Source organism: Lepisma saccharinum, chromosome 1, assembly GCF_977018435.1.
Source record: "Lepisma saccharinum chromosome 1, izLepSacc3.1, whole genome shotgun sequence".
Taxonomy (NCBI): Eukaryota; Metazoa; Arthropoda; class Insecta; order Zygentoma; family Lepismatidae; genus Lepisma; species Lepisma saccharinum.
In genome coordinates this window covers 980,838-1,006,868 of record NC_139229.1, presented here as the reverse complement: position 1 = coordinate 1,006,868, position 26,031 = coordinate 980,838, and the positions used below count along the sequence as shown (strand labels likewise).

Here is a 26,031-nt window from a genome sequence, read left to right as displayed (position 1 = left end):
AGCAGCCATCGAGGAGGACAGTGGTCTAACGTGTGATGAACTTGCAGAAAGGTTCCATGTTTCCGCTGAAACCTGCATGGGATAGGGAAGTCATACAAGTTAAGCAAGTGGGCACTCCACACATTGTCGGCAGCAAACAAGGAACAACGAGTGACAGCCTGTTTGTCCTTGCTCATTCGGCACCTGAACACGCCCATATTTGATCGCTTGCTCACTGGTGACGAAAAGTGGGTCCTCTATGACACTCCCAAGCGAACCAGACATTGGTTGTCGCCACGTGACCCTGTTTCTCACACCTCAAGACCACCTCTGCACCCACGAAAGGTTATGCTCTCTGTATGGTGGAATTGTCGGCAGGTGGTGCATTACGAGCTCGTTCCACCTGGTCAGACCATCTCTGCTGACCTCTACTCTCAGCAGTTGCAAAGGGTGCACCGTGCATTGCGGCAGAAGGAGCCGGCACTGGTGAATCGCAAGGGTGTGCTGTTCCTGCACGACAATGCCACGCCACATGTGGCAAAGAGGACCCGGGAGACCTTTCAGCAACTTGGCAGGGAGACACTGTGCCATCCTCCATATTCACCGGACATTGCACCAACAGATTACCGCCTGTTTCATTCCCTCGACGACCACCTCCGTGGGAGATCCTTCGCAAATGAGAGAGACCTGCGGAACGCACTCACGGACTTCTTTGCATCCAAGCCCACCGAGTTTTATCACCAGGGCATTGTGCAGCTGCAGGAACGTTGGCAAAAGGTGTTGGATGCTGATGGAGATTACTTCGAAACCTAAAGGTACGTACCGTTCACTGTATTGCTCTTTGTTTATCACTGCTCTAGAACGGCAAGAACGTTTTTGGTTACCTATAAAAAAAAATTGGTAACATTTTCGCTTTGCAGGATGTTATTTTGAGTATCGCAGATTTTTGTTGCAATTTCCAAGTATGCGTTGGGTATTTCAGTCTACCAAATTTCAGAAACGCAAAACGTATGGACAAATGTGTGGGTTTCGGAACCCCCCCCCCTCCCAAAAAGTCTAAGTGGGTTTTGGAGTGTACCAAAAATGAGAAAATAGTACACCTGGGCTGTAGGCCAAAATATTTAAACAAACAAACAAACCAGAAGACGTTCCTCAGTATCCTCGAGCGCCGGCAAATCGGAAGAAAAAGCAAACGGCCACAAAGTACACAGACAAACTTACGACGACTGCTGGACTACAGCCAGACTGCTCAACAAAAACAAACACTAACACTGTGATACAATCTTCAGATTCTCCTTCCGCTCAGAGACTAGTTTTCAAATATTTATCTTGGAGTTGTTGGTAATATATTCAAAATACATCTTGTAAAGGAGAAAAAGTTACAGATTTTTTTGCATTATGGTAGATTTCACACTTAGTCGAAACTAGATGAAGATTTGGCACACACAGAAGTTGCAGTATGTAGAATTCTCAGCGAAAATATCCGGCTCGACCAGGACTCGAAACCGGGTCTGGGAGGAACCAGGCAACGTCGACGTCTGCAGTGTTTCAAAGGCAACAATTGCGGTAGCATTTGCAGAGACGATTCCACGCAGGTAAAACAGCGACAGCGAAAAATCAGGCGAAGCCAGGCCGGCTCGGTAGCTCAGTGGTGGAGCAATGGCACGGAATGCCAGAGACACGGGTTCGAGTCCTGGCCGAGCCTGCATTTTTCGCTGAAAATTTATACGTAGTCAAAACTGTTCGATTTCTTGGCGTTATCATAAATGACAAGCGTCACGTACTTATGAAAGTGCATGCGTAATTCGACGTAATCGGATATTTGGCTTAAATGCTGAACCTAAGGGGAGGGGGCGTATACTTAAATTCAAGATTATTCGGGAATGACCTAGAGGCCAGAATTTAGAGTGCTGAAATTAAATTATAGCATTATTATTACGTGGTTAAAAGTAATGTAACTTTTTTGTACACAAATAATATTATCACAATATTTAATTTTAATCTTCCTTTGTCAATAATAGAAGAGTTCAGTGTAATAGGCTAATTTTGTTATAAATAACGAAACACTAAAATTATTTCCTCTATTTGTACAAGTTAATGCTCGTTTACGAGAATTTTAAAGTAAGTTGAACAGAATGCAATTGTTACGCCTTAAAATATGATCGGAAAACGACTTCAAAATTACAGAAAGCAAAAATTTAATCAAGTGGAATTGAGTTTAATCTTCTCAAATATTTATCACGTTTAGAGTCTGCTATCTTTACCGCATTTACGTCACGCTGACAGATCGATGGAGGGTCCAAAGGTCACGGAGGTCAATCGGATGATATTTCTCCCTGAAACAGACGGGGATTCCCTTTACTTATTCCATTTCGTCACCAATCGCTCGGGGAAGTTGGGTGGGGCCGTTTCTCGAAGCATTCTCAGCATGCAACAACTGGATTCTCTCGCGACGTTACGTGCTTCGCAGGAATGTGTCAAAAGGTATGAGCTCCAATACAGGATGTTAAAAAATATTACGTACTATTTTGCGATTTCTTAAAAATCACTCTTTCTGTTGGGATTTCGATGGGTAAGGGTTAATCTATATTTTTGAAAAAACAACAGTTCGTAAAGACATGGGTGGATATGCATGCATGTAACATATTATTAACCATGGTGAAACTACAAGACGTCAAGGGTCCCTATAGAAATGACGGGGGACGCTAATAGGGGATACAATTGTCATCCTTCCTGAAATATTTTCACAGCCCAGCAATGTTGAGAGAATCATCTTGTATGCAGAGGCGCCAGCCATTCAATTCATCGCTCAAAAAAATTTAAACATAACTTTGCGGGAGGGGACTAACAGGTCCGAGTCCTGGGGCTGACAATGAGTGTTACTGTGCCATTTTCTTTTTTCAAAACTTGCTCGAACCCTTGAGAATAGTAGTAAAATTTATTTCGGTCAGGTTATTCGTTTTCGGCACGTATTGTAAAATCTCGACCGACATTCATGATCCAGATGACACAGAAAAAGCCTCTCCCTCCTGTCTCTGGGGCTAATAAACCACCGCTCTTTGTTTTTGTCTCGTCTGAAGGGCTTCCACGCTCCAGTCGATGCTAACTGGACGGTGACCGTAGCAACAAAGAACTGGTTCCAGGCGCTTCACTCGACAGCGTTTCGAACGAAAATAAAATTCTGTCACGTTCTGGAATTTCTGAGAGGTATTTCACGTTGAAACCGGGATTGATAATTTCCAAGCGTTCTGGACATTTTCCAGTTCATGAGAATCACAGATACTGTAGTTCAGTCAGATGAAATTAGGCACACACAGGAAATGTACTACGTAGATTTTTCAGCGAAAAATGCAGGCTCGATCAGGACTTGAACCCGGGTCTACCACTGGTTGTGTCCTAATTGCGAACGACGCCAAAATCGTCCTAATTGCGAACACATGAAACTGAAAAAAACCGTTTTCAAAGACAGATAAGGTAGTGATTCAGGGGGGACAGCTGGTTTGACTACCAACAATAGCCAACCTGATTGACTTATCATTATATTTTGCTTTGCAAATCCCTCCAAGGTCTTTTCATCCTTTCAGTCTGTCCACGTAATCTGACTTTAATTCGTGTGTTAATGACTCGAAACCCCCTTGGTGCCTAAAGTGATGTGGAACTGCTTCAACACGAAGCACCGGACAAATAATGTATTGGAGGGATGGAACCACAAAATCAACAGTGAGCTAGGTATTCCACATCAGAGAGTGGAAGAAGACCTTATACAGGGTGGCTACAAACAAGCAGAAATGAAATTCCCTGACTTTTCCAGGTTTTCCAGAACAAAATTTACATTTTTCCCTGACAATTACAAACTAAACTAAATCGATGTTTTTGCAAATGGAAATAATAAACTCATACAGATCCACGTATTGTTTTGCCAAGTACCAATATTATCTTATATTAAATTGACTTAATTTCTCTAATCTCTATGATTTGAATTCAAACTGCAAAATAGTGAATTTGGAAAATTATTACAATTCACAAGCTAAGGAAGGATTATGGAATTTTGTCATACGCAGTAAGTTTAGAATAAAATACTTGATTATTTTTAAAGTTACGACTAAATGAGGTAAGAGTGAAGAGTGATTGATTAAGAAATACAATTTGTAATTTATCAATCTCCTTATACATTCTCGGCATTATATGTTGATATTTCCACTGAGGTTTGGAACCCTCTGCTTGCAAAAACTATGAGTGCGGACTCATTTTTCAATGCATAAAGTTACTTTTCTCTTCTGTGTAAACCAAACAACTTAACTCTTGCATATAAGTGAAACAACTGAATCAAACAAAAGAAAGTGTCATATTTCCTTAGATTATCGATGGGATTTCTGCTTCAGTACAGTATATCCAAGTGAAGTGCTGTGAAACTGACAACATGCAGTTATAACTTTAATGCTGACGAAAAGGGTACGTAAGTATTAGAAATTTAACACAAGGAATTTATAGAATTGCATTGTATATGTACCTGATTTAGCTAACCAACACATTAAAACAGGAACACTCTAATAATAAAAGCTTCTGAAAGTTCATATACGAGGGGCATCCTGGAAAAAGCTCCAATGGTGCCTATACGCAGAACTAGTGGTCGGAGAGCGACACACACACATGCAGGCAGGAAGAAGTGGCATGTAGCTGTAATCTGGTACAGTTGCAATGCAGCCGGTTTAGGGCAGTTCTAGGTTAAAGATTGCAGCTCTCATAAAGTCGTTTGCGAAAAATCAATGTACCTACTAATTGGAAATTACTTTCTGGCCGCCCCTCGTATAAATCAGTAGATGGAAAGTGAAAATTTAGCAGGGCTGGCAGAGAAAAGTCAATTCTTGAAGGAAGTGATCTGCTGTTATGCCTGAATGATTCGAGTAAATATGATATTAAAATATTTACGTATTTATTATTAGTATTTTATTTCATAATATTGGACATTAACTTCACTCAGTGAGAGATTTAAGATCATCTCTCGCGAGATTAAACAGACAGGACAGAGAGTGGCGTTAATTTCATTGCAATACTAGTGTTGCAGTAAATTTGAGGTAGGGAGCATGCACTTGCCAATTTTTATAACGTTCACCAATGTAGATTTATGTTTTGCTTTTTCGTGATAGTATTCAATATATATCCCGTTTAGTTGGATTCTTCTTGATATCTAAGAATATTGCAATGTCATTGTAAACGTATGTTAACTTGTGCGAAATCAGTAATACGTCAGGGTGATAAAAGAAAGCCTTCGTAAGGACTGCTACATTCAATAAGGTGAAGTGAGCCAGAAGAGTAATAAAATTCCAGCAGCATATTTGCAGTCTAAAGCTCTTCTTGTTTATGCATGCGATATTTGTTCGATGTTGCAGTCCATGCAATTTCTGTCGAATGTTGTAGTGAGATACTTTGTCGGGTGGCGATATTCAACAAAAATCGTATGTATCAATGGAACATATTTGTTTCCATGTTCCTTCAGTTTGCCCAACAAAATGCCTTACTACGACGTCCGACAACTATCGGACGGCGCCACCCGCTCTTATCGCCTCCATCTGTTGACAAGTCCCCTTACTACTCCCATATGGACAAGGAAAAATGATAATTCAATGCATTTTCCACGTAATATTTAGAGGCTTAACCTTTACTCCTCCGATGAGTGTCATCAGAGTAAGGTCGTACTGCCCCGATGATACCATATGGTATCATGGTGCTGATTACAAAATGAAAGTGCTTTTTGGACCTTCATACTCTTATGTTTGGGTGGAAACTCTGACACAGGTCTGGAACAAGCCTGGGAAATTCATATTGATGACCAACCTCCCCCCTCTCCGCAACATATCCATGCCACATTTCCGAACAGAGTTTCATATTTTGGCTCATCATTCAACTTGTATGGCACCCAGGAACATAAAACATGTTTTAATCTCTCTGGAAACGTCCATTATTTGAAGAGAATACTAAGGTTTGCGCCTTCTCCCCAAAATAGCGGGAGAAGAGGAGGTAAACCCCAGATTTTTATGTTTTTTTTTTCATTGAAATTCGGTGGTCGCCCCCCAAAACCCCCCTTCCTCAGTTCGGTGTTCTGAATTGTACACGGTTGCATGCTATGATGTTTTAGCTGAAAACCAAAACTTATTCGAAGTAGATTGCTCCCATAGTAGCCGAGTTATAACGATTTTCCTCCAAACATGCAAATTACGTATTTTTCGTAAAAAAAACAACAAAAAAACACACATTTTGGCATATTATTCAACTTGTATGCCACCAAAGAACATGAAACATGTTTCATTCTCTTGAGAAATGTCTATTCTTTGAAAAGAATACTAAAGTTCGCGCCTTCTTCCCAAATAGCGGGAGAAGAGGGGGTAAACTCCAGATATTTATGTTTTTTTTCATTGAAATTCGGTAGTCGCTCCCCCCAAACCCCCTTTCCTCGGTTCGGCGTTCTGAATTGTACACGGTTGCATGCTATGACGTTTTATCTGAAAAACAAAACATATCCGAAGTAGATTGCTCCCTTAGTGCCCGAGTTATAACAATTTTCCTCCAAAAATGCAAATTACCTATTTTTCGTAAAAACAAAATTCACATTTTGGCTTATTATTCAACTTGTATGGCACCCAAGAACATGAAACATGTTTCATTCTCTTGAGAAATGTCCATTCTTTGAAAAGAATGTAGCAAACTCCAGATTTTTGTTTTTTTTTCATTGAAATTCGGGGGTCGCCCCCCCCCCCCCCAAACCTCCCTTCCAAGGTTCGGTGTTCTGAATTGTACACGGTTGCATGCTATGATGTTTTATCTGCAAAACAAAACATATCCGAAGTAGATTGCTCCCTTAGTGCCCAAGTTATAACAAATTTCCTCCAAAAATGCAAATTACCTATTTTTCGTAAAAACAAAATTCACATTTTGGCTTATTATTCAACTTGTATGGCACCCAAGAACATAAAACATGTTTCATTCTCTTGAGAAATGTCCATTCTTTGACAAGAATACTAAAGTTCGTGCCTTCTCCCCAAAATAGCGGGAGAAGAGGGGGCAAACTCCTGATTTTTTCCCACTGAAATTCGGGGGACGTGCCCCCCCCCCAAGCCTCCCTTCCTCTGTCCGGTGTTCTAAATTGTACACCGTTGCATGCGCTGATGTTTTAGCTGCAAAACAAAAGTTATCCGAAGTAGATTGCTCCCATTGTGCCCAAGTTATAACAATTTTCGTCAAAAGAGTGTTGGAAGTCAATGAAGACGAAATTCCCTGACATTTCCCTGACTTTTTTTGACCCCTCAAATTCCCTGACCTTTCCCGGTTTTCCAGGTTTTCCAGGTCTGTCGCCACCCTGTTATATAAAGCTTCGAGGCTGAGGCAGAAAAGTCTAATGGCATGATTCTTAGGATGGTTTGATTGCTTGAGTTGGTGATTTTAATTCCACTTTATGCACAGCAAGGCTAATCGGGACTGCACCTACAGTTTAAAGTGGGATCCGAACCACTTTGTGCCTTCACTGGGCTACGCTACCACTGCGCCATCGGGGAGGCCCGATTCTTGGGATGGAAATGAGCCTGGAAGATGTAAAGTGGAAGAAAAAAATGTGGCTTTGTTATTTTGGACGGGAGGGTGACGAGGAGCAACTTGTTTACTAACAAGTAAAAGGAGATTGGTGATATTCTTAAAAAACATTTTTGAAATTTTAATTTGAAATTTAAGTAAAGTTAATAATTGTATTATTAAATGACGAAGCTCTTTTCCGTTAAGAAGTGTGAGGTACGTAGTATTATTAAATTATAAATACCGGGTGGACAGAATTAAAGTTACTCAACTCAGAGCCCTCTGTAGCCTGTTGTTTGAGGCATCGTAGAACTTTGAAATTTGGTGAACCCACTCTGCAGACCATGGGGAAGAGGATGGCGATAAAAAAAATAGTTTAATTTTCCGCCACCAGATTGAAATGTGGCGCTGTAATAATGAATATTGAAAAAAATAAGTGATTTCGCTGAGTTATTCATTAGAAAGACATTTGATAGTGGCTGGAAGTTGCGAGAAAATAATCTCTCGTTTATTGCAAGGTAAAGGCAAATCCATAACAAATTGGAGCAGTTTACGTCATTATTACAACCCATCATGGAAGTACAGCGCCACATTTCAACCTGGTGGCGGAAAATTGAACTTTTTATCGCCATCCTCTTCTCCATGGTCTGCATAGTGGATTCATCAAATTTCAGAGTTCTACGATGCCTCAAACAGGCTACAGAGGGTTCCAAGTTGGGTAACTTTAATTCTAGCCACCTGGTACTTTGGCGACTACTTTAATCATGTCGAATTTTCTATGATCCAACAAAACACTGACCAGTCTCAAGTGTGGAAATGAGTTCCTTTAAAAAAAATTGTTAAACAGACTCGGGAAGTGAGAGAAAGTTGTAGCTCCCAAGGTAGAAAAATGTGTTCGCAATTAGGACACAGCCCTTCGAGGATATTTCTGTTCAGACAGCAAGTGTTCGCAATTAGGACTGTTCGCAATTAGGACGACACCCTACCACTAAGCTTCCGAGCCAGCCTGGCAAAGCCTGATTTTTCGCTGTCGCTGTTTTACATGTGTGGAATTGTCTCTGTAAGTGCTACCGCAATGGGATCTGTTGCCATTGAAACACTGTAGACGGAGACGTTGCCTGGTTACTCCCAGCGTAGAGATGTAGATGTACTGTCTCCAACTCATCTCGAGTTTGCAATGAAGTGGCGACGATTAGAGTGGGCCACTTCACATAGAAAGTGGCTGCCCCTTAGGTAACACCCCCCCCCCCGCCCATGTTTTTTTCTGAAAAAATATTTAGACTATTAATATATAATAGTATCATTACATGATAATATTACCTATAGAACTAATTTTTGGATATTTTCGAAAATATAAGGGGGGTAGAGAGAGAGAAAGTATGCAACACTCAGAAACACACACACACACACAGACATTATCCTTTGTTCCTTCTATGAGTTTTTTTTGTTTATTTCTTCGTGAAGTGGAAGTTAAAACTAATTGCTTATATTCGTTCTTATAACAAAAACTCTCCTCCCCCGGGGATTTTTAGTGGGGGGGGGGGAAATCCTCCCTGTCCCCCACAGAGTTTCTCAACCTGTTCTCTCTCTATAGATACTGTATATGTTGAATTGGATAAAAATCTAGTAAAAAAAGCCAATGATATTTTCAATTAGGACCTCCTCTTTCAAGTGTTATGTAGATCATTCCCATACGATGTACAGTTCAGGAAACAGTCGTATGAAATTGAGTCCATCTTTTTGAACCCCTCTGTATAGACAGAATAAATAAAATGAATTGTCAATCAAAAAAACCTGACTCCTTGTTCCATCATTTTTATTTGTTGTAATAATATAAAATACAGTATGTACTAATAAATTTCCAGCAGAAAGTAAGCAGTTACTTTTCAATTACCAGTCAGTGTAACTGAGTTACTTTTTAAAACTAGTAACTGTATCTTATAGTTATCTTAGTCACTTTTGAGACAAGTAACTAGAACTGTAATTCACTCACTTTTTTTAAAAAAAAATATATTTCTAACACTGAAATTCTTTGGGCGTTTCACCGTCATCTCGTCGCCACCGACAGGCAAGAAATGGGTAAGGAGGAGAGAGACTTCCCTCACAGCACTTATCTGCCCAATTCTCCCAACCCCATTACACATCACCCTCCAACCAATCAAGGGGTCATCAATCGTTAGATTCATTTGCAAATGGAGTAATTAATATCATGCCTACAGCATATCCGCTCCAAATTTTCATCACAAATTAAGATCTGTAGTTCCGGGGGGGGGGGGGACCCCTCAGGTGGCGGGGCCGGAAATTATGATAATCTGATTTCGTATCCATTTAGACTTTTCAATTTTCCTGCTTCTTGGTGCAAATTGCCAGAAGGAAGAAATATGCTGAAATATACTATCAACTTTGCAGTGGCGTGCCCAAGGGAGGGTGTTGATGGGGAACATAACCCCCTCTTTAGTCCAGTATTTCTAAAAAAAGTCAAAGGCAGTATAATACGGCAAAAGGAGGGCTGACTACTAAAACAAGGACACGTGCCCCACTTTCGAAAATCCTGGGCACGCCACTGCAACTTTATACAATTTTCCTTACTTATGCCATTAAAAAGTGGGATCGGAACAACAATATGCCTCCACCGGGTATAACCCGGGATCCCTTGATTACAAGGCGATGGCGTCACCACTACGCCACGGGAGGTCATGTGTTCGTCCCATCATCCCTTTCATCATTCATTCTCATCGCATTAACCGAAGAAGTGGAAAACATGCGCCAAAATAGAAATCGACTTGTCCTCTTTGTCATCGCTTGCTTACCGTCGTCCTATTCAGGTCCCGTTGTTTTCTTTTAACATGAAATGTTGCAGCACTGGAGAAATACGAAGCTCCGATGTGGAAACCATGACGTCACCTGTATAATGTCAGCGCACTAGCCCACACAGCTTACAAGGTAGTCTAAGGATGACTCGAAAGTAACATCATCTTCTTTGATTCGATTCGATTGAAAGGCTCGTTCAGCCAATTCGCTTTCGAGGCGGGACTTGGATCCTTGCACAAGAAGATGGAGTTGATGGATTTTTATTTTTAAAAATCCTTTTTTTTTGTTTGTTTTTTTAAAAAAATTGAAATTGTCTGTATGGTTTTTGGCACCATACACATACATATATAATTTTTTACTGAAAGTATTATCCTGGTAAACGGCACTATAAACTATATGAACAGTTTGATTAGAGCAAATAAAAATTATATGTAAATATACATTTTTCAGTTTCTGTATATATGAATCCAATGTTTGTTGAGTGTGTTAATGAAACTATAATAATTTCAGTAACTATTCCAATGAAAATTAAACATTCTGGATGTACCATATAGGTACATCCTATAGGTACTTAAAATATTTTTATAGTATTTGTAGCTGAATTTCGGTAATTTTTTAATGATACTTTACAAAATATCAGCTGCCATGTTACTTTACAGTTTAATGATAATGACACTATTTACGGTTCAACGTGATTAGTATTTTCTATATTATTCTACACAAAATGTTTGCTATTTTTGCCTATAAAAGTTATTGAATTTTAAATCAAGAGAAATGTGTGATTACATATTACATTTCCTTACGTATGAGCTTCACCTTACCAGTACATATATTTTGTTTCCTTTATTTTTCTTTCTTAGAGCCTAATAAACACAGTTACCAGATTAATCTATAACTTTCAACAAAAATGATTCTGATATCTATAAAATCTTTATGTACATCATTCTATGAATGATTTCTTCAAAGCGATTTAAATCAGTGTCTTTTTTATATCACCTGATTTAAATCAACCCACCTTGTTGGAATTACTGAATTTTGGGAAGTTCACATATGTAAAGAGCGAACAAATGGTCATTTAAAAATAGGCACCATATTTGCTGCTAAACAAAAGAAAAGCTAATACAAAGTGCAATTACAATTCGTTGAAAAATATCCATGTATACCAACGATGAAATGGTGAATTTTTTGAAAAGTTATTAGTGTGAGAAAATGCAGTTTCTTTTTTATTATTTTAATGTTTTGTGATATATATTTCTAATAATATTAATATGTTAATTTATCGTTTTTAAAACGATTGATTAACTTAGGATATTTTACGTCCCTTCTCTGGAACTTTTGGCTAATCGTAAGGATGAGGATGCGTGATATGATGGATGTGATGAAGGGACTCTAGCAAATAACATCCATGCCCAGGCCGGGATTCGAACCCGGAACCGCCACGGAGGTCGGATAAAACAAAGAGAGAACGTGTCCTTTCATGTTTACATTTGCATCGGCATTGATTGCCATCCCAACACAGCGATGAACAAGATGACAGGGCAAACAGCCGGACCCCGTGGCGAAGTGGTTAGCACATCGCGCTACGACGCCAGGGATTCCGGGTTCGAACGCGACCTGAGCATAGATGTTTGTGTGTGTCCATTCATCAACTTATTTAACTCATTTTCTAAGAATAACCCAAGAATAGACTTATTTAAATGTAATTGTAACATTTGATCTAATCTTTGAATTTTTAAATATAGTGTCCTGTTCATAGAATTACAGTTTCCAATTAGCTTGTAAGGTTATATCCCACAATTTAGTTTCATTATTATTGTCTTACCTCTCATTGACGTATTGATTACAAGGCGACAGTTAGGTAGTTGTCAGTATTCTTCATCTCGCCGGTATGTGCGTATTTAAGGAGAAGAGTTACAATTTCGCACAGTTGTGCATTTATTTTAATATCGTCGGAATGGGCACTGCTACTGAAAAAAACCCTTAACTATACAACAGAGTATGAATTTGTCTCTACGTTGCAAGTGGAAGCGGTTTTTTAAGGTGATTATTAAGCTAGACACGATGCTTGAAAAATATGATCAATAAGTATTTACAGATTCATGAATTCCTTATGGGAAATCAATTTCAACTTCAAGCTACGGTTAATCAAATGGGAGTTTCGACTTTTCCTACGACTAAGACATTGCTCAACGTGTCCTTTTTCCGTCCATGTATTTTTCTACGTCATTGGATATCTGTTCCCCAGAGAACGAATAAAATAATTCTCCCATAAGTGTAATGCATTTCTCCTTGCCTTCTTTGGCCATCCTTAAAATGTTGCCAAACCTGATGCGCATAAAAGAGTTAAATTTCACCTTAAATGGAGCTAAAGTTATCTTTCAAGAAGCTAGATTAACGAAGGCTGAATAAAGTGCCTCGTAGGGTAATTTTAGGTGTCAGACGGATGGGGGCGCTGTTATTGCCGTTAACTTTAAAGTGATGACAATTCATATTTAGTTTTCACTGTCTAGATCTGGCGGCATCACCCATTTCAAAACCCACTGATGGTCGTATGAAGTCGAAAATAAGGGATTCCCGGATAAGAATATTGTCATCTTCATCTCAGCTACGGCGATATATAAGGGTAGCTGGGGAGGTAAGAGGGGGTGGGGCGACGCAGCCAATATAACAATATCACGTCACGTGCTACTCGAACAAAAGTTGGTGTATGTGGGCCGGAGCCAGTGATGGAATCATAGTGGACGGGGGGGGTAGTTCACAGCCAAACGAGTGCTCGAAATAGGTGGCTCCAAAATAGCTAAGTTGGCAACAGTGGTCCCCATCCGCCGCAGAGAGGAGGACCTCGAGGAAATTGTAAGGGTAAATTTCGCGAAAATAACCACACATTGGGTATTTAAAATTTTTGGGGGGAACTGTTGAGAGAATTTGTGCGTTGGGGGTGTGTGGATATGAGCGAGAGAAAGGAACACAGAGAAAAAGGCACAAAGGAGATACTTATGTTTAACTCTAGGAATAAGTTCGCAAGTGTAAAACATGGCGTAATCAGCTTTTGCTCAAGTTAATCTTCACAGTATAAAATAAAATGTTTGTTCATATGCTGTGAACAATGAAGATATAGCTATTTACGTTTTCCAGGTTACAATGGAAGTACTCAGTTGATAAGAGCCTATTGGGAGGTGAATTTACAGCAACCTATTGATAATCTGTTACACTGCAATCGCTTCCCCGTCAAGGTCAGTCGTATTTATCAGTTACTTTCCATAACGAAACGTGCATTTTTACAACTGCAAGCAACAAAACCGTATTCATCAACACAAATGTCTGGTAATTTCGAAGGGGGAAAAGTTCCTAGCTATGCATTTTAAAAGATAAGCATAAATCATCATAATGCAGAATTATATTAAAATTTCCGTGAAATCCCAACGCCTTCACGCAACTTCAGTGGCGTATGCAGATGTGAATTCTCGAGTATCTAACCGAGAAGAGAATCTAAAATGTTTACATAGTTCTTATGGTCCTAAATGACGGCCAAGATAAATATGGAATGACAACATTGAGATACCTGCACAAAATTGGTATGAATGTTCAAGAGTGGACTGGTCTTGCCAAAGATAGGGACAGGCAAGCTATGTATTTGTTAATCTCTATTCCAATGTAAAATGGCTAATGCTGTATTTGGAATCCTTTTTAAGTAAATATATAATCATGACATAAACCCCTTAAAGTATTAAATTACGACAGAAAATGTCTACTACTATCCTATTACTGAAAGTCTCTTTTATTAAGCTTTACTGAACACTTTATTTGATCTGCCTCCCCCTAAATTCTTATTTTCCTTCATCTAACGGATTAAATATGGTGTAGCTAGTAGCAAAAGTGACACGTAGCTACATGTTGAATTTTATATTTTTTTAAGGGGAAAATCTCCCTAAAAATTTTTGATGCTGCGGTTTGCACCATTAACTCCTGTGGACACCCTGAGGACAGGCAATGTAGATGAGGCAATAAACCTTCAGGTTTAGGAATGTCAGAGTTATAAGCTCTAAATTCGATTCTGTCCCCCAAAGTTAGGTCCCAAGTTACGCCCTATGACGGCGAGAAAGAATAAGTGCAAAAGTAACAGAAAAGAGAAACGAGTGAGAATAAAAAAAAATCGGTAGAATGATCGGTTTCACACTCTGTTCTTTTGTAGAACCCAACACGCACATGCTACTTCCGAAGTCAACTTACTTTTTAATCAACTCTCGAGCTGAACACCACGAACCTCTAGCTCTTGAAAAAAAATTCCAGGCAGTGCATTCACAGACGGAAACTGCTTACTTCATTGCGACAATTGGCTTGCAATCTTGAAAACTGAACAAGCATTGCTCAAGAGACGAACATCCCATGCTGAATCGGCAACCAACTATCCACACGTGCATGTCCCCTTCCCTCCATTCCACGCATACCAAATCGGGCAGTGCAAGAGCAATTAGTATGCAAGGCCCCACCTGCATTCTCCGATCATATGTGATGACGTCGCCATGACACACATGTGCTGCAGTGAGAGGGAAAGGATGAGCTCCAAGGTGAATCACTGCAGAGGGTAATCATGCAAATCATTCCTGCTTCGGTAAACGTGACACATTACCCCATCATTTCCTCCAATGTCCCACGTAGAAGGTATTTTGGGCCGTGAAGTCAACGACAGTATTGGAGAGAGGTGCATCGTTCACTTGAAGTTACAAAAATCAGAAAACTTGTTATTCTTATTCTTAATAATAACAGAAATAAAGTTCAGTTAGTACTTGAACAGAATAACGAAGTAAAAAATGCGTTACATCGAAAATATTGAGTGAAAAAATACAGGAACCACTTTTATATGTTCATATGCTACAATTTAGCAAAATAATAAAACACCAACTCAATCAATCAATCATTTAAGTCCACTTTATGCACAGGTAGGCTAATCGGGACTGGACCTACAGTTTAAAGTGTGATCCGAACCATATGTGCCTCCACCGGGTATCGAACCCGGGACCCATTGATTACAAGGCGACGAACACTACCACTGCGTCATCGGGGAGGCCTTAAAATAATAATAAATGGTTTCACAGTTTTCAAAATTTTCATACTTCGAGTTTTACGTGACAGGTCACACAACATAAGGGACAGTTTTAGTCACAATGCTTAACTTTCAAAGCTTTTTATTGAACGAGGTGTGTAAAACTTAAAAACAAAATGGACAGTACAGATATCAGTACACTAACTGTATGAAATACAAAAATAATTAAAAACAGTTGTGCTGAATATTCACCCCTCGGATCACTGGCGTACTACGCAGGATTTTTCTTTTCAGGAGGCTGGAAATTTACAGGTGGGTAGCACATAGCTGCTTTCAGGGAAGCGGCATACACAATATGAAATTTCGTATTTTTAGAACTTTCCACTCTCAAAAATGGCAGTCAGGGGCAGGCACGTATCCAAGGGGGGGCTTAGGGTGCTCGAACCCCCCAAAAGTTTTCGGTTTACACTAGATAAAATGTTTTTTTTGGTTTCTTGTGGTGTGAAATAAAATAATGTGACGTTAATTTAAGGAGAGAAATAATTATCGAGGCAAGACGGAGAATGTTCTATAACCCTATTATTGTTAATAGCAGGTATCCAAGGTGGGGTTCAGGTAGCTCAAGGACCCCCCCCCCCACCAGAATTGTTTTCAGTTTACACTACATAAAATTAGGTTTTTGTCTTCTTGAATAATGTGACGATAATTTAAGAGAAATACTTATCAAGGCAAGACGGAGAATGTTCTATAATCCTGTTCTTGATAATATTGCACTGCACGTAAACTTTTCTTGCTTTTTCGGGGTTGTCGCAGCGAACTTGAACACTATGTAGATATTTGTCAGCATTTGGAAGCTGCACAACAAAGGTAGCGCCACACGTAGGGCGATTCGTTGTAATTTTTAATCTGTGGAAGGCGCGAGAGGGAACGTTCATGAATAAGAGAAGGAGCCGAACTACTGGCAATATTTACGAATCGTTCTAGAATATAATGAGGATATAAATACGAGGCTTCAATTTCCCGGTTGATCTGTACAACAGAATCGGTTAATGAGACTTCAGAGGTAAGTGTGACAATTCATACAGTCGATTAGTGATCAGTTACTGTCGATTGGTTGCTTTATAAGATCTAGTGATTCGAAAATGAAAGGGACTAAATACCATAAAGTAACAAAGTCTACTACTAGTTCTAGTTCGGGTCAAAAGCTGAAGACATTGAGGACAGCGGAACTTCCGGAGCATCAGTGTAATGGGTCGAGGGCCGAAGAGATCGAACGAAAGTCTCTCTCTAAAGTGAATATTTCAGCAGTGGCGGGTATTAGAGCGGTTTATTAAAAAATAAATAAGCTGCACAGGTGATGATTTAGTTGTGCCAGGACCAAATTTCGTGTATGCAGTCCGATAATTTCATGGCATAAAAAAATACTTTTGTTTAAGCCTGGGTTCGACACACACTCAACAGACAATTTTGAACAACTGCGAGTGCTTAGGCCTGAATATGAACCATTTGGTGGGTTTCGAATTTGCAAACATGGGAGGACAAGACAGATTAGTGGCGTTCAGGCTCGAATCAGAGTGAAATATTCGAGAACTGTCAGCGTCCAGTTCGCAGCCCACAGTATGAATTTCGTGTTGTCGAGTTAATTGTGCATCCCGTGCATGTGTATAACAGCTTTGTAAAAACACTTCTGGTAGCTACTACATAGATGGTTCCGTTACAGCATGGAAACAGAGGAGTTGAGTGGTAGAAAGTGTTCCGATTTCACGTTCTGATGAAAATGACACCCTTAAACAGTGGCGACGATTTAGGGGATAGTTGCTCCCCATTCTTTGCCTGCACACTATCACACTATGGCCTCTTAATGCTAAGCCTTGTCTACCAAGAGAAAGTAAACTTTCCTTGCACCCCCCCCCCCCCCCGTTTTGGCACCCAATTGTCACTACTGGCCTTAAATATACAATTGTGAGGTTCTATCTATACCCCTTTAAAAATTGTGTTCAGCCCCCCCCCCCAAAGGAATTCCTGGATACGTACCTGGTCAGGGGTCATTTTAAGGGATGCATTTACCACCCCCCCCCCCGGAGTTCTTGACTCCCTTTATTTGAAAATGTTGAATTTCTCAAAATTTCGGAATGGCTGTGGTCCATCAGCCTCCTCTTGCGAACGCCAGTGCATCTGATGGATCGAGTGGATTCTTCCCACCGCAAGATTTGATTTGACGAAATTCACGAAGGGACACTCACAAAGGAACACCCATGCTTACGCAAGGGCTCAAACCTATTGCCATGACTACAAGGCTTGCCAATTAGTAATCTCCATTAGATTAATGCTTTAAATACGTTAAATAATTTGTACCTAGGTATGTATGTAACGAAATTCTACGTAGAAATTTCTCTATTTGAGACATTTGAAAATACGCTATTTAAAAAAAAAATAAAAAAAAAATAACGGTCTCCGTGATGGAGTGGTCAGCGTCACGCGCTACAAAGGCAGATGTCCGAAGTTCGACCTCTGCTCAGGCAAATTCACGAGTTCATCATTTATGCTCATCAACGCCATTAAGCCAAGAGGCAGAAAGTGGCGCGAAATAACCGGAATGGAAAAAATAATGAAGAGATTATCTTTTATGATCTAGTTTTTTGATGAACAAAGAAAGCATCTTGCTCAATTTGAAATAGGATTTAACTTACTTTTTCCTCCACTGTGGTTTCCAAAACTAATTGTCAAAACTGTCACGTGTTTAAAAAAAATAATTATTGAAGCTTTCCTGGCGGCGAATGATGAAGTGGTTATCTCAGGATATCAGCCAGGTTATTTCCGATTAGGCTTCCGAGCTTTCGAGAGCTAACGTCAGTCTCATCTTCAGGGATTGTGATCGAATTACGACCTTGTCATCAAATATTGTGTGTTCGATTGTTTGAGTTGGTGCTTTATGTACAGTAGTAAGCCAGTCCCAATTAGGGACTGGACCTACAATTTAAAGTGGGATCCAAGACACTATGTGCCTCCACCGGGTATCGAACCCGGGACCCCTTGATTACAAGGCGACGACGCAACCACTGCGCCATTAAAGGAGGCTTATTCTGTGTTCGAGTCCCAACCTGGGTATTCCTTTTCCGAGTGTCCGTTTATCATTTTCATCTACCAAGTAGCCTATTCATCCTCAATGTCACGATTACCCAAAAGTGGAATAAAAACGACGCTAAATAACAAAATACAATAATGACAATTGGACTTCTTCAAGAAAGGGGACGAGGGACAACTTATGTTGTTAAATCAAGAGTGGTTAACCATACGGTTACCCTTTAACAACCTTGTTTCAGCCTGAACTTTCTTACTGCTGATAAATTAAAGAACTTACTTAACAAAACAAAAATATCAAGACTAAACTAAGCAAAATATACAATCAGTATTTTAAATAATATTTACTCACCAATGCTTGTTCCGTTGTCAGATTTTCACTAGTAAAAAATTCACAGAAAAACTGGAAGTATAAATACTTTTTAATTTCCAAGCGCCTAAACAATACTCATCACTGACATTGCTATACTTTCACGAACAGTTACGAGACGAGTAGAGCATCACATTCACAACATCTACATTCGAAGTGCACGGTTCAAAACAAAGTAAACCTTGCAGCTGTCGCTTCTAAACAAAACAATAAACACTTCCGTCAGTGTTGGTAGATAGTACGTAAAGTGTGTGATAATGATAATACTTAAGTGACGCTTATAAATTTACCAAGAACGAAAATGTTGTTACATATTACATAATGTATTGTAAAATATCTTACCTCCTCAGTCAAAAGTAATAAATATATGTCCATTACAATGCCTTGAAGAAAGATCTTTTTACAAATATTTATAAGCACGACTTGCACACTGAGGTATTTAAAAATGGCTCCCGGAAGTTGAGGTGTTTGTGTTATCATGGATCATGCAAAGGATTACGTGAAAAATATTCGAACTTCGAAATTAAATTATAATGAATACGTTCTACATGAGCGTAGACTGTAATGAATATGTTTTCTGTTGTAACGTGACAAAAAATTTTCCGTATGTCCGAAATGGAACTACTGATTAAATGGGTTGTGCTGTCCATACATACTATTTAAATGATGATATTTTATTTTAAAATTGATGTAAGTTCACTTAATAATCAGAAAGCTTATATGCATACATGCTATATTGGGTAAGACTGCAGAATATGGGTTGCTTAGGAGGAACGCTGTTCATAATTTTTTGGTAATGTTTTGTAGTGTAATCGGGAAAAGTAAGTTTGAAGGTGGGGAATTTTTTTTTCTTTAGAAAAAAAAAACGTATCCAGGTTGGGCGCTCTTGGAAGGAAAAAGTGACATGGTGTCGCTCATTCCTGCACAAATCTAGTGAAAGCAAAAAGTGCCTACGTTGTTAGGTAGCTAGGTTTAGTTCTTTTAGCCTGAATAATAATTTGTCATTGTATTTATGCTAATGAAACCTAACCTAACCTTGTAGACATTCGTCGTCGAAATAATGAAAGAAACTGTGCGTAAACAATATGGACGCTAACGAATAGAGAAATGCATTGCTTTTAGTAGCAGGAAAAACATTGAGCCAATTTTACATATAAGATAACTTTCATCATTGCAGAATACCTGAGTTGATGTATCATATTGTCATTTTTCAGTGCTAGTACTCTGTTACGCATACTATAGGATAATGAAATAAACATGAGCCCAAAGAATAATTTTTCATTGTATTTATGCTAATGGAACCTAACCTAACAGGGCTAACCTAACCTCATAGGCATTCCTAGTCTGATGTCGGAACACAAGGTAGCAAAACTCTTGTGCAAAGAGAAAGACCCCGAAACAAATAACAGCAACTGTGCGTAAACAATATGGGGTAGTAAATAGGCGATATCGCCCGGACAGATTTCTTCAAATTTACAGGAGAAAGTTCTTACTGAAATGAGTTTCTTTAGCATTCTGGACGTTCTTGGAGGTATTTTCTTTCACAGAAAGTAAAAACTTCGTAGTTTAATGCTGCCGAACAAGAATTAATCACTTTTTACGTAAGAAATTGGCATTGCCTGCCACATTATGCCGTTGTTTCCATTATGTGCGTGCAGATGGCGAGAGCGTTGAAAGTCACGCGAAATTTTCTATTTTTAATTATGTTCGCCACGCTTTCTTTTTTCGATGAATTTAGGAGTGAAATGAGTGCTAATGGAACCTAACCTAACAGGCCTAACCTAACCTTGTGTGAATGGTTTGTGGGGCTATCCGTGGATGGTTTTTGGGGCTAACGTCAATGGTTTGTGGGGCTACCTATGGATGGATTTTGGGGTTAATGTCAATGGTTTGTGGGGCTACGCGTGGATGGTTTTTGGGGCTAACGTGCATGGTTTGTGGCGGTAAACATGAAAAAAAATCGAAATAGTACGTAATTTTCCATCATGAAGGTTTGAAACACTGCTTGCGCACTGAAAATCGACAAAAAACAAGCTGGCGCGTCATGACGTGCGATGATCCATTATGAGTGCACGCCATATTGTCTATTACAGAAGCGGAACAAGTACGACAAATAATCAATCGTAATATGAAAATTGATGGTATTTTATGGAAAAAAGGCATAAATTCACCTTAAAGAATGTTCCGCAAGGCAAAATAGGTAAGTACCTGTGGTAAAATTAAGGAAATAAATGAGTGAAAGGTGTCCGGGCGTTATCGCATATTTTACCCAATATGGACGCAGACGAATGGAGAAATGCATTGCTTTTAGTAGCAGGAAAAACATTTTTTACGCGCAATAATATAATACTAATCTGAAAAGTAACACCGGAAAATGGAAGTAGAAGGTACGTACTTTCAGGGGATATAAATTTTGTTCGTCTATTTAGAGGAAAAAAGCAGCCCATGTTCTGCAGTTCTCGGAGATACTCCCTGTATTCTGTAATTATACCAACATACTGTACACGAAATAACTACTTGAAAGTTAATACTTCCTGGCATAGTCCATATCAATTCAGGCATGTAGCTTACCTTCATAGTCTCAGATGTTATTGAATTAAACATATGTTAAAATTCAGGACAAAGTAAGAAACCCACGTATATTTTTTTGTCCAAAAAAAGTCCTGGCCCGAGATACAGGCTGCAAAAATGGCACCTCTGGCATCATTTTCAGCAAAATATTAAAATGCTCTATCTCTGGAATGGTTCAAGATATTTTGTTACTGTTTTTTTTTTTATTTGAAAGAGAATCATTTTCTGATAAAAATGATCACCTCAGTTTGGAAATATGTGTCCAAGTTCTCTTGCTGTAGCCTTCTGAATTTTTTTTGAAAAATAATATATATATATATATATATATATGTATATATATATATTAATATGCCAATCTCAAAAATTTTGATTTTTTTTACTGTTGTACCATACAGATACAGGGTAACAGTATGGTATAGTGAAAACACATTTCACTCGTTTATTTCCTAATTATTTACATTTGTACTTACCTGTTATGCATAGCGGAACATTTTTGAACGTGGGATTTTGCTTTTTTCACTGAAAAAAGCGTAATTTTTTACATTACAAGTATTTATTGTTCGTTGCTAAATCACTTTCGTTACACACAATATGGCGGGCAAATCTTGACTCACGTTGTCTATCGTCAGCTGATATGCAGTATTTCCAAACGTATTAACCAAAAAATGCCGCACAAACTATTCACAGAATGTTTTTAAGCTAAAATTGATCCACAAACCATTCATGGAAGGTTAGGTTAGGTTCAGTTATGTTAGGCAAACATAGAAAATTAAATTGAAAAAAAAAACCCACTCACACGTCATCTTGTAAAACTACTGTGTGGTTGCTACACTAACAGGGGGTTACATAATCGAACGCACGGAACATTTGATTCACATAGTCGACGGTAATTGTGGCGAGAGCTATCTTGGATCGGAGATACATTAATGTCGAAAAATACATGATTTACTGGTCGAATTAGTTGAACGAAGGGAGAAAACACATCCACGAGCTTCCAGAAGTCTACAGAAACTCAGTTCCGTAAGTAGTTTCTCCTGTAAATTTGAAGAAATGTGTTTTCACTACCGTACTGTTACCCCATACAGTACTACATTCCCTGAAAAGGAGAACTTCCACTTTTGAGTTTAACAGGTTTTATAAACAATTTAAAATTTTGCCATACATTAAACCAGTTTGCATTACCACATTCTCACATATTGGTCTCATGAAATCAAAATCTAGTCTTATTTGACATGGCATTTTAATTTTGCTTAAAGATAGTAACAGACACAGCTTTCAAAACATATTAAAGCTTCCAAAATATATGTGCAAGTTCCATGTTACAGGTTCCAAAGCATACCACTTCTGTGCACTCTGCTTAGAACTGAAATTAGCAATGCACTGAACTAAAAATTTGTTCAACTGCATCAGTATCCTCCTTTGATATTGAGTGATGCCTTCGTGTTGAACCAATAGGAACTGGGGCACCCACAATCTTTAAAACATCGGGAATTGAAAGTGAGCACTGGTGGTGGTGGTGCTATCTTGTATCTGGAAATCTATATCCAGGAGCCGGTCCATGTGGTAGCATAAAGTTCACGACAATTTCATTTAACTCACAACTGATATCTGTAACCTCTGTAATCCACCAGTCACAGTCATACACACAGGCCACAAACGTCCCCTTTTGTAGGTTGTGAATCTGAATATTCTCCTGCCGTTTCTGAGATCTTGGTTGGACAAATGAAATTTCTTCTTTGTTGCTCTTTAAAGTTTGTGCAATATAGGTTCACCCATTACTGTGAGTCCAGACATGTCTCTTCTGAATTCCTTTCACAGGGGTAGTTTGGTTGGACCATTCTTCTATTTTCTGCTGGCGGAATTCTTCACCTTCCTCTTTGGGCAATAGGATGAGAACTGTTGATGTGTATGACTTCACCACTCTTGTAAAATACTCTGCATTCTAAATTGCAGCTGTACTTGGGCTGGAAATATTATGTTTTGTAGCGTGGTGCTTCAGCAGGCCTCCTATACCATCGCAAGGCCCCTTCCCATGACCAGTAACACTGTATACCCACTCCATTGGCACAAGCGACTTAGTCAATTCTAACAGTTGGTAATGATTTTTGAAGTGACTAGGGGCACTATTAGAAATAATGATGATCTTTTCTGCCTGTGATTGTAGCTGTTGTTGAATTTTGCGTATTGCCAACAATGCATGTGCTGAGTCATGTCCTCTGTCATCACTTATAACTGCAACACTTGTGGTCTTACGTAGAAAGTTTAAGCAAAAAAATGCAGGCTCGACCAGGACTCGAACCCGAGTCTCTGGCATACCGTGGCATTGCCACCGAGCCTGCATTTTTCGCTAAAACTTTCTAAGTAGTGCATCTCCTGTGTGTGCCTAATCTACAATACTTGTGGTCTTGTTTTGAAAATATATGACTCCTGTAAAAATTGAAACTTGGTCAATACTCCAGTGATACCCTTGTACTTCTTGTGGCAGAATCACAGACCAGTTCTCAGCAAAATCACAGTGAAGCACTAAAAATAGTTGTTCAGCCTCTACACGTCCCTTCACTTCTGCAATGTGTTGTTGTTGCAATTTCTTCAGATGTTGGTGTGTTACTGCTTTCACTGTCCATTTCCCAAGTTCGTCAGTGACAACAGTTTTCTTAATCTGTTTATTTTCCTCCCATGTTGCATATGTAACTTCCGAAGAGTCATCTGCTATGTTTTTCAGACCAAGCGTCTGTAAGGCAAGTCCTCCCTTTCCAGGGCAGTCCCCACATTCCTGAAACAAACAGGTCTCTCGCTCTACATCACAGACTACTAACGACTTCACACATCCAACCAAGGTGTCATATTTCACGCCTTCAAGTAAGTTCTTGAAAATTACCATGCAAAGTTAAATATTGGCACAATACACACACACACAGACATCTCTAAGTAAGTGTATAGATTTTGATTTCATGAGACCAATATGTGAGAATGTGGTAATGGAAACTGGTTTAATGTATGGCAAAATTTTCAATTGTTTATAAAACTTGTTAAACTCAAAAGTGGAAGTTCTCCTTTTCAGGGAATGTATGATACTAATGAACAGTAAAAAATATTTAAAAAAAAAAAATCAGAAGGCTACAGCAGGGGAACTTGGACACATATTTCCAAACGGAGGTTATCATTTTATTCAGAAAATTATTCTCTTTCATATATATATAAAAAAAGATCTTGAACCGTTCCAGAGATAGAGCATTTTAATATTTTGCAGAAAATCGCACGTGAAATTACAGCCGAAGTGCCATCTTTGGCAGCCTGTATCTCAGGCCAGGATTTTTTTTTGGACAAAACAAAAAAATACAGGTTTCTTACTTTGTCCTGAATTTTAACATATGTTTAATTCAATAACATCTGAGACTATGAAGGTAAGATTTTTTTCTTTCCCTGCCTGAATTGGTATGGACTATGCCTCCTGCATATTGAAAACACACTCATTAGTTTCTACAAACATCAACTTTAAATTCCAGTTTTGTAGATGAATTACTCATCCTTCTATAAAACTTAAAAATATAATTACACAACCTGAACTCTACCACTAGTGTCTAAAAGATGTGATTGACCTAGTAGACCAAATGAACAGTTAGGTGCCCAGGAATTTCATCTGGTGTGTTATGGTTTATCCATTTAGTGATTGATACTATATTTAACCATATTTTCATGTATGGGACTTTTTTCTTTCTTGGACAGTGAACCAAAGTATGGCATTTTATCCCCCAGCCACTTTTTGGTAAACTTCTCAAATATAGGTAACATTATCGTATGAGGGAAACGGATTCCTTCAAATTTACAGGAGAAAGTACTTACGGAAATCATTTTCTTTAGTTGTGGAAGTTCCTGAATGTAGATTTGATCCATTTTAATGTGAATGCGTGTTGTTTTCTGGGGAAATCTCTCTCCCGCCATTTGCTTTCAGCTCGAGAGTGCAATGTTCTGTGTGTTAAGATGATGCAACCCCGTAGCCAGTGTTTCAGCCTCGCCGTGTTTTCACTAGAACATGACGTGTCGAGTATTTTTTTTTTTTTTAACTGTGCTTGCCTAGCCTAACCTAACCTTACGGAAAATGGTTTTTGGGTCTAACGTGAATGGATTTTGGGGCTAACATGAATGGTTTGTGGGGCTAACGTCAATGGTTTGTGAGGCTAACGTCAATGGTTTGTGAGGCTAACGTCAATGGTTTGCGACTTATTAGCATAATTTCAAATCCAGGCACGAAAGTAGATATTTTCCGGTGAAAGAGGTTGCAACACTGCATAAATCGACAAAACACACTCAGAACGCCCCCTAAACCAGTACACTATCACGGCCATAATGTGTTACATATTCGAAACAACAAGTAACAGTAAGTACTCGTAAATAGAGGAAATAGACATTATCTTAGTTAGAAATGCATTAGTTCACCTTAAGAAATGTTCCGCATTCCAAAATATTACGTTAGCAATGTAAAGAAGTCCGAAATATATGATTTGTAGGTGTTTCCCTCATACGATAATAGTACCCAAATATATTTGAAAGTTCCATATTTTGTTTAAAAGGAGTGTGGAATTTTTGTATTAATCTGCAAACTTCAATATGA

General features: G+C 38.9%; 2 protein-coding genes across 2 annotated transcripts in view; one reads left to right on the top strand and one right to left on the bottom strand.

Moving 5' to 3' along the window:
- Positions 1 to 18,992, bottom strand: part of LOC145992054 (uncharacterized) — a 161,471-nt gene extending 142,479 nt beyond the window's left edge. Inside the window, exon 1 of the mRNA XM_083128223.1 lies at positions 18,831 to 18,992. The gene's annotated coding sequence lies outside the window, so the exon portion shown is untranslated. The remainder of the gene's footprint in view (positions 1 to 18,830) is intronic.
- A 314-nt stretch (positions 18,993 to 19,306) lies between these two features.
- Positions 19,307 to 26,031, top strand: part of LOC145983702 (uncharacterized) — a 37,535-nt gene continuing 30,810 nt past the window's right edge. The window contains exon 1 of the mRNA XM_083118337.1: positions 19,307 to 19,538. The gene's annotated coding sequence lies outside the window, so the exon portion shown is untranslated. The remainder of the gene's footprint in view (positions 19,539 to 26,031) is intronic.